The 8140-nt window shown below is 41.3% G+C and overlaps 1 pseudogene; it reads right to left on the bottom strand.

The window, feature by feature from the left end:
- Positions 1-3577: 3577 nt before the first annotated feature.
- On the bottom strand, positions 3578-7562 carry LOC136398382 (sororin pseudogene; annotated as a pseudogene).
- Between the last annotated feature and the right edge of the window lie 578 nt (positions 7563-8140).

The raw sequence follows: 8140 nt of genomic DNA, 5'->3' as shown, positions 1-8140 counted from the left end.
TGATCTCCAGCAGCTAGCAGGCTTCATATCTAATCTCCTGCAGTCATTCAAAGCACACTTTGGAGAATTTCGTGAGCACACTTGTCTTTTTAAGTTCATCACCCATCTACACGAGTGTGCAGTGGACAGTGCCGACCTGAGTTACATCCACGGTGTCTCCATCAGAGATTTTGAGCTATAAGCTGCTGACCTGAAGGCCTCAGACATGTGGGTGAATAAGTTCAAGTCACTGAGTGAAGATTTGGAAAGACTTGCATGACAGCAAGCAGAGTTGGTGAGCAAACACAAGTGGGGAGAAATGAAAAAACCATCCCACGGACCAGCTGATTATCAAAACTTGGAATGCGCTTCTCATCACATACCACACACTGCAGCCTGTGAGTATTGCTGTTCTGACAATGTTTGGTTCTACGTATGCATGTGAGCAGTGTTTCTCACATCTAAAGAATGTTAAGACCAACCTACAATCACGTTTAACGGATGGAAGTCTCAACTCCTGCATGAAGCTTAACCTCACCACGTATCAACCAGACTACAATGCCATCAGCAAAGCCATGCAGCATCAGAAGTCGCATTAATGGTAAGAAGTACTTTATTCATCATTGGTTAGCAACAGCATAACAACGTTATTAAAAAGAATTCAGAGACTTAATGTACTTTAAAAGTGTTGGTCTTACATAAAATGCACACATTTACTTGTATTTAGTGTTAAACATATTTTATGGCTCTCATGGAATTACATTTTAAAATATGCGGTGTTCATGGCTCTTTCAGCCAAAAAGGTTCCCGACCCCTGCCTTAGTTGTTCATTGATTGCTTTCTCATATGTGCCCTGACCGTATGCCTTCGGCAGACCCAGTAACCCTTTGCTCAAGCCATCGACCTTGGGTCCAAGCTGGTGAGCTCTGCTCAAACCAGAAGAGCCCACGTTCAAGCTGGCCACCTCGGGTTCTTGAACCTGGGTCCTCCTCATCCCAGTCCGATGCTCTATCCACTGTGCCACCACCTGGTCAGGCTTAATTCATATTTATACGATGTGAAGAGTGGCCCAATAGTACTGCCTCTTGATTTATGGCCTAAAAGGAATTTAAAATGAATAAATAAATTTGTAAGCTCAACAAATGATTCTACATAGGATCTAATCTTTATTATTCTACCTTATTTATTAATTTTTTTATAAAATGAATCAGTTAAAAAAGAATTATTGTTTTTCCTCAAGTTACTTACCTAATACACTCTCCTACACATTTGTTTCAATTGACAGTCTTATTATCAAGGTATTTAACTATCTGAGAATTTTTTTATTCTTGTATATAAATTAATAGTTTCACAGACATTAATTGTAGCATGTTACTCTTGTGTAGCAAATATACATTCATTTTAACTAACATAGAATTTCAACCCAGAAAGTATATAAAAATTTTATCTGAATTTTTGAGTATTTAAATAAATTGGACTGGTATGTCTTATTATAAATTGATGTTGTGCTAATTAGAAATTTGGGTCACATGGTCATTGACCATTCTCAAGCTAAGGAAGACCAAAAATGAAATCTAATTCAGCCATCTGGACTTCTCTATGCCTAAGGGTGAAGCTGGAGCAGAATACCAGATTTGTGCCACATTGAAAGCTGCAACTGAAATTTAGTGCATCATAATATTTACTTACTTTTTCTCTTATTTTTCTAAATAATTATTTATGGTGTTGTCTTTTGTTTTACCACTTGTTATTTGGAAGAACGTTCTTTGGAATTTCTAAATTTTTTTTTAACCAAAATTTTCTTAATATGTTTTTTCCCAAGCAAAAACTCTTAAATTAAGTTTATTTTAAAAATAAATAAATAAACTCCAATTTCCCCTTAAACTCCACATTGTTAGTTTTTCAAGGACACAGAGAGGCTTGCAGGGATGACATCAAATCAACATCATCTGGCTACTTCTGATTTTGCAGAACCAAGACATTTCCCAGGAGCCCTGCCCCACCAGGCAGTGAGGACAAGAATTCTTTAGGTGTGGTTCAGTTCAAGGGTGTTTGGCCAGCTCTGACACAGGGGCTTGCTTGCAGGGTCTGACAAAGCACAGGTAGTCTGAACAGGTAGTCTGGGACTCTCAGGACTCAGGAAGAGTGTGATTAGCACCCACAAGGCCTGCACCGTTTCAGGTAACCTAACAAAGTGTTCATCTTCCCTGACATTCTCTGCTATCCACTAGCCCTTCTGCACTCTTCGTAGGCTCTACTTGCCCAGACCTGTAACTGGGCAAAGGCTCAACAACCTCGGGGATGGTGAAAGTTGTAGTTGGGCAGCCTTCAAAAGCACACATTTTACCAGTGTTGAGAAAAGAGAAATGGGGGGGGAGAGGGAGTGGGGTTCCCTAATTACAATGAGATGATCTTTCTGCCTCCCCTCCCCCCAGCTAAACTCCTAGCATCTACCTCAGACAGGTGAGAGAACACTAGGGAAGCTAAAGGTTAAAACTGCTATCAACCCCTGCCCCTTTGGGAACTTGAGAAAGTTTTCTAGAACTTTAGAAGTGTGGCTGCAAAATGCTATTGACTAAGACTATTCAACCTCTAAGTTTTTGTTCTAGAGCTGAGCAGTCTTTGTGCACTTTAGTTTGTAAGAGACATGTAAGAGTGACAAGAGGGCTTGCCTCCTGCCATGGGCCCCTGCCCGGCCCTGTCCAGGCATCCAGTCCAGATGCCCTGGTCAGGCTCTGTGGAGGCGGGAATCTGGGCACCTGGTGTCACACCCCCAGATGCACCCTTTGCCCCACACGACCAGCACTCCATCGGCCTGGCATTTAACCAAACATCTCACCAGCAAAACACGGCACTGTAAAAGGAATAAACGCCTGTGGTCTGAGTCCAACTGCGGCTCCACACCCTCCTCCCAAACCTGACCTTCCTGGCTAAGCGTCCAGCTTCTTCCTCACAAATAGAACTCTTCCCAGTCCACGAATTCTCTCCTGGACCAGCTGCGGAATCTGAAGGGAAATTCAAGCTTTTTTACATAGATTGAACCAAGCCACCAATAGACAATTCAGGAGAGAAGGCTTGAGGAAGCTATGGCAATTGGTGCCCATTTCTGCTGGCGCAGGCGCAGAGCGGCCACACTTTCCTAGCACCGTCGAGATGCCGCACCCACAGCCCGCGGCCTTGTAACCGCCTCTCGCTGGCCAGTGATTCCTCCTCCTAAGTCTGTGGCCCAGCTGGAAACCCGCCAAGACACTATGGGAGGTAGGAAGGAGACATGATGGGTCGCTGAGTAGAGCCAGGGCGTCCTGATAGGCGAGCCCCATTTCCTACAGCTGTAACAGCTGCTGCTACTGCATAAACAGAGGACAGACCTCAAGGGCAGCAACAGCACATGCACAGGTAACAAAGCCAGGGAAGGGGACCCAAGTATCTGTTCCACAGGAATAATGTACAGGCGAAGTTGAGATAGTCTAGCTAGGTGCACCCCAGTTTCATCTCATTCAACCAGGAGACCAAACCGCTCAGCAGCTTTAAACTCTGGCTGCAGCCCACTCAGCCAGATCTCAAGATCTCTGGAAACTTCTTCCTCTTCTTTTCTCCTTCACGAGTGGAGAGATTCACAGGGATTCACAGGGTCCCTGGGGACCTTGGTTAACTTTGAACACACAAAAGGGGAGAGGAGGGCTTGGTCTTCTGTCCCTATTAGCCCCTCGAAATCAAAGCAGGATGGGTGCCCTTGGACGGAGGTAGAGGCACAGTGAAGCGTCTCCAGCCTGCTGTAGGGTCACCTTGCTCGGGCATTTCCAAATCTCTTGTGTCCAGATCTTCTTCCCTGGAGTTTGACTCAACATTGGAGTTGTACAGAACAGGAGTGGTGGTGTGACAAGGACACCATGTCTCTTGAAGAGGTCTTCCCTACTTACACGTTCTTGCTAAGAGAGTTGTTTTCTTTCTCCAAGAGAAAAGCATTCCTAGGACTCCTTCAAGGCGAGTGAACAGTATGGGATCCTTACATTATGGGACACAATCTTCTTCAAGACAATTGGATTGGAGTCGCGCAGGGTGCCTTCGGCCAGATTTCAGGGAGGGTGTTGGGAAGATCAGATCCTATTTTCCACTGACACCTCCGCAAAGACTGAGTAGAAAATGGGGCCCGGCCCTAGCTGGTTGGCTCAGTGGTACAGTGTCGGCCTGGCATGTGGGAGTCCCGGGTTCAATTTCCGGCCAGGGCACACAGGAGAGGCACCCATCTGCTTCTCCACCCCTCTTCCTCTCCTTCCTCTCTGTCTCTCTCTTCCCCTCCCACAACCAAGGCTCCACTGGAGCAAAGTTTCCCTGGGCGCTGAGGATGGCTCTGTGGCCTCTGCCTCAGGCACTAGAGTGGCTCTGGTTGCAGCAGAGCAACGCCCCAGATGGGCAGAGCATCGCCCCCTGGTGGGCAGAGCGTCGCCCCCTGGTGGGCATGCCGGGTGGATCCCGGTCAGGTGCATGCGGGAGTCTGTCTGGCTGCCTCCTATTTCCAGCTTCAGAAAAATACAAAAAAAAAAAAAGAAAAAAGAAAATGAGGCCCTTGGCTGCCACATTTGCCTTTTGGACTTACCCAACCTTGGTCTTGACCTTCCCACCGCAGGTGCTGGGGACTGCGCCACCCCAGGGCTCTTCTTTTCTTATTACTTTTTAAATTTTATCATATTATGATAAAATAATGCATTATTTTACCTATATGATTCACTTTTATATTTATGTATTTCTTATGGACTTGTTCTGTTTTTGTTTTATAAATTGAGCTGTCAAGGTTAATATAAGTATGTTAAAATAGGTTTTGTTAAATTTTCTGTGTTTTCTTAAATTTTTTCTGTATGTTTTGATACTGTGTTATTTATGTATAAAAGTTCATTCCACTGCTGTCTACCTATGTGACCATGGCAAGTTGTTTGAATTCCCTGAGCTTCAGTTCCCTCCTTTATAACCTAGGGTGTTAAGGCTCACTTTTCTGTAGTATTTATTGGAAGGTTAAAAGAAATAATTTGTGTAAAGAAGAAAGTGCACATTTAGTAGTAGTGATTACATCTTCTTTGTGTATTATGCATTTTATCAACAGCATTTTTTGTTGTTTGATGCATTTTGAAATTTACCTGGTGTCAAATTAATTTCGTTGTCCCTGGGTTTTTTTGGTTTTAGTACACCTGAAATATCACTCCCTATTGTTTTGTTTTGTTTTTCTATTGTTATAAGATATGTGTAACATAAAATGTACCACTTAAAACCTTTTTTAAATTAAGTCATTTGTATGAAGTAAATTCACATTGCTGTGCATCCATCAATCACCACCGTCATGTCCAGAACTTTTCATCATCCCAAACAGAAACTCTGTCCCCATTAAACACTGACTCCTCATCCTTCTCTCCATCTAGCCCCTGGGAACCTTTAGTCCTTTCCGTACGTATGGATGTGCCTCTTCTAGGTATCTAATACAAGTGAAACCAAACAATACTTGTCTTTTTGTGCCTATTTCACTTAGTATCATGTTTTTAGGGGTCATCTAGGATGTAGAATATATCAAGATTTTAATTTTTTATGCAGGAATAACATTACATTGTATGTATGTTTATATTTTGTTTACCCATTCATCTGTCAATGTACACTTAAGTTGTTTTCAGCTTTTGGTGATGGTGAATTATGCTGCTATCAACCTTAGTGCACAAGTATCTGTTTGAGTCCCTGTTTTCCATTTTTGTTGTATATACCTCGAAGTAGAATTTCTGGGTCATAGGAAACATAAAGTTCTATGTTTAACTTTTTGAGGAACTGCCAAACTCTCCAAAGTGTCTGCTCCATCCTTTTATTTTTAACAGATATGTGTGGATCTGTTTTAGTTATATTTCTTGTAAGTAGTATGTTGCTAGTTTTTACTTTTTAACCCAAAATTTTCTTTGATCTTAACTATACCAGTAACTTGGCAGGCATATACTCTTTTTATTTTATTAGGGTTTGCCTTTAATATTTAAAAAGTTATTGTCCAGGCCCTGGCTGTTTGGCTCAGTAGATAGAGCATCAGCTGGGTGTGCAGACATCCCAGGTTCAATCCCTGTTCAGGACACACATGAGAAGCAACCCACTGCTTTCCTTCCCCTCTCTCCCCCCTTCTCTCTCTTCTCCCTCTTGTAGCCAGTGGCTCGATTGGTTCAAGTGTCAGCCTGGGTGCTGAGGATAACTCGGTTGGTACCAGTGTTGTCCTCAGGTGCCAAGAATAGCTCAATTGATTCGAGCATCGGCCCAAAATGGGGGTTGCCGGGTGAATCCCAGTCAGGGAGCTTGTGGGAGTCTGTCTCACTATCTTCCCTCTTCTCACTTAAAGACAAAACACACACAAAAAAGTTATTGTCCAGTTGCTATTTTCTGACTCTAAAGTTTGAAATTTTTATAGGTACTTTTTGACCTACCCTCCTGCCTACAACTTCTGTTTAAGCTCTGAAATTTAAATTGTTTCTGCTTTTCCATTATTACTCTATGTACTTTAACCCAAAATCCCAACCTTCTTAATATAATAAGGAGTTTGAAATTAAGATTGTTGTTATTTTATAGTTTTCATAAGTAAATACATGTTAATTTTCAAGGGCTGTGTTTCACTTTATCCTTGGGTTTAGCAATGATATCTGTGACAGTGTGTTCTACAACTCTATCCTTAACTGTCTTTAATGCTTACAGCTAATGCTTTTGGTCTCTAATTTTTATCTTTTTTTGTTTCTATGTTTCATCTCTTAGTTAACTAAATAGACTATACTTCCAAGTAATTTTTTTAACAGGAAGTGAGTACAATGTATATTTGAATCAGATATAGCTTTACCATGACACTCATAATTTTAAGCTCACTTGTAGTGCCCTCTCAATACACCATCCCTAAAGTTGAATTCATATTGCTACCTGTTTTTTTTAATTATTTTTTATTTTTCAATTACGGTTAACATATAACATTATATTATTTTCAGATGTACAACCAAGTGATTAGACATTATATAATCTACCAAAAGGTCACCTAGGTAAGTTTTGTACCCATGTGACACCATACATAGTTATTAGAATTTTATTTTTTTATTTTTTTTAGTTTTATGTACCTCTTTTATTGTTCTTTTTAAAATTTTTATTAATTTTAATTTATTGTGTTTACATGGATTCAAGTGTCCCACTAAGTATAACTCTCTCACACCCACCCCTGTGTCCTTTTTTATACACCCTTTACCCCTCTTTCATAACTCCCACCCCTTCCCTCTGGGATTTGCTGTCCTGTTATCTCTGTCTCTGTGTTATGTATATATAATATAATTTCACTAACCCTTTACCTTCTCTGATTCCATCCCCTCATCCCTCTTCCCTCTGACTGCTGTCTCTCTGCTCCCTGTGACACCGCCTCTGCCTCTATTCCATTTCTGAGTTCACTTTGTTCATTAGATTCCACATATAAGTGAGATCATATGATATTTTTCTTTCTCTACCTGGCTTATTTTACTTGGCATAACAATCTCCAGGTCCATCCATGCTATCGCAAAAGGCAAGATGTTCTTCTTCATGGCAGTGTAGTATTCCATTGTGTATATGTACCATAGCTTTTTAATCCATTGTCCACTGATGGACACTTGGGCTGTTTCCAGATCTTGGCTATTGTAAACAATGCTGCAATAGAATTCGGGTGCAAATCTTCTTTTGAAACAGTGATTTGGTATTTTTAGGATATATTCCTAAAAGTGGGATAGCTGGGTCAAAAGGCAGTTCCATTTTTAATTTTTTGAGGAATCTCCATACTGTTTTCCACAGTGGCTGCATCAGTCTGCATTCTCACCAGCAGTGCAGGAGGGTTCCCTTTTTTCCACATCTTCGCCAGCACTTATTCTGTGTTGTTTTGTTAATGAGCGCCATTCTGACAGGTGAGATGATATCTCATTGTGGATTTAACATGCATTTCTCTGATGATTAGTGATGTTGAACATTTTTTTATATGCCTATTGGCCATCTGTATGTCCTCTTTGCAGAAGTATCTGTTCAGTTCTTTTGCCTACATTTTAATTGGATTATTTACCTTCCTGGTGTTGAGTTTTAGAAGTTCTTTATAAATTTTGGTTATTAACCCCTTATCAGATGTATTGTTGAATATGTTCTCCCATTGTGT

This window comes from Saccopteryx leptura, chromosome 3 (genome assembly GCF_036850995.1).
Source record: "Saccopteryx leptura isolate mSacLep1 chromosome 3, mSacLep1_pri_phased_curated, whole genome shotgun sequence".
Lineage (NCBI taxonomy): Eukaryota > Metazoa > Chordata > Mammalia > Chiroptera > Emballonuridae > Saccopteryx > Saccopteryx leptura.
The sequence above is the reverse complement of the archived record's forward strand: the minus strand, read 5'-3'. Positions and strand labels throughout refer to the sequence as shown.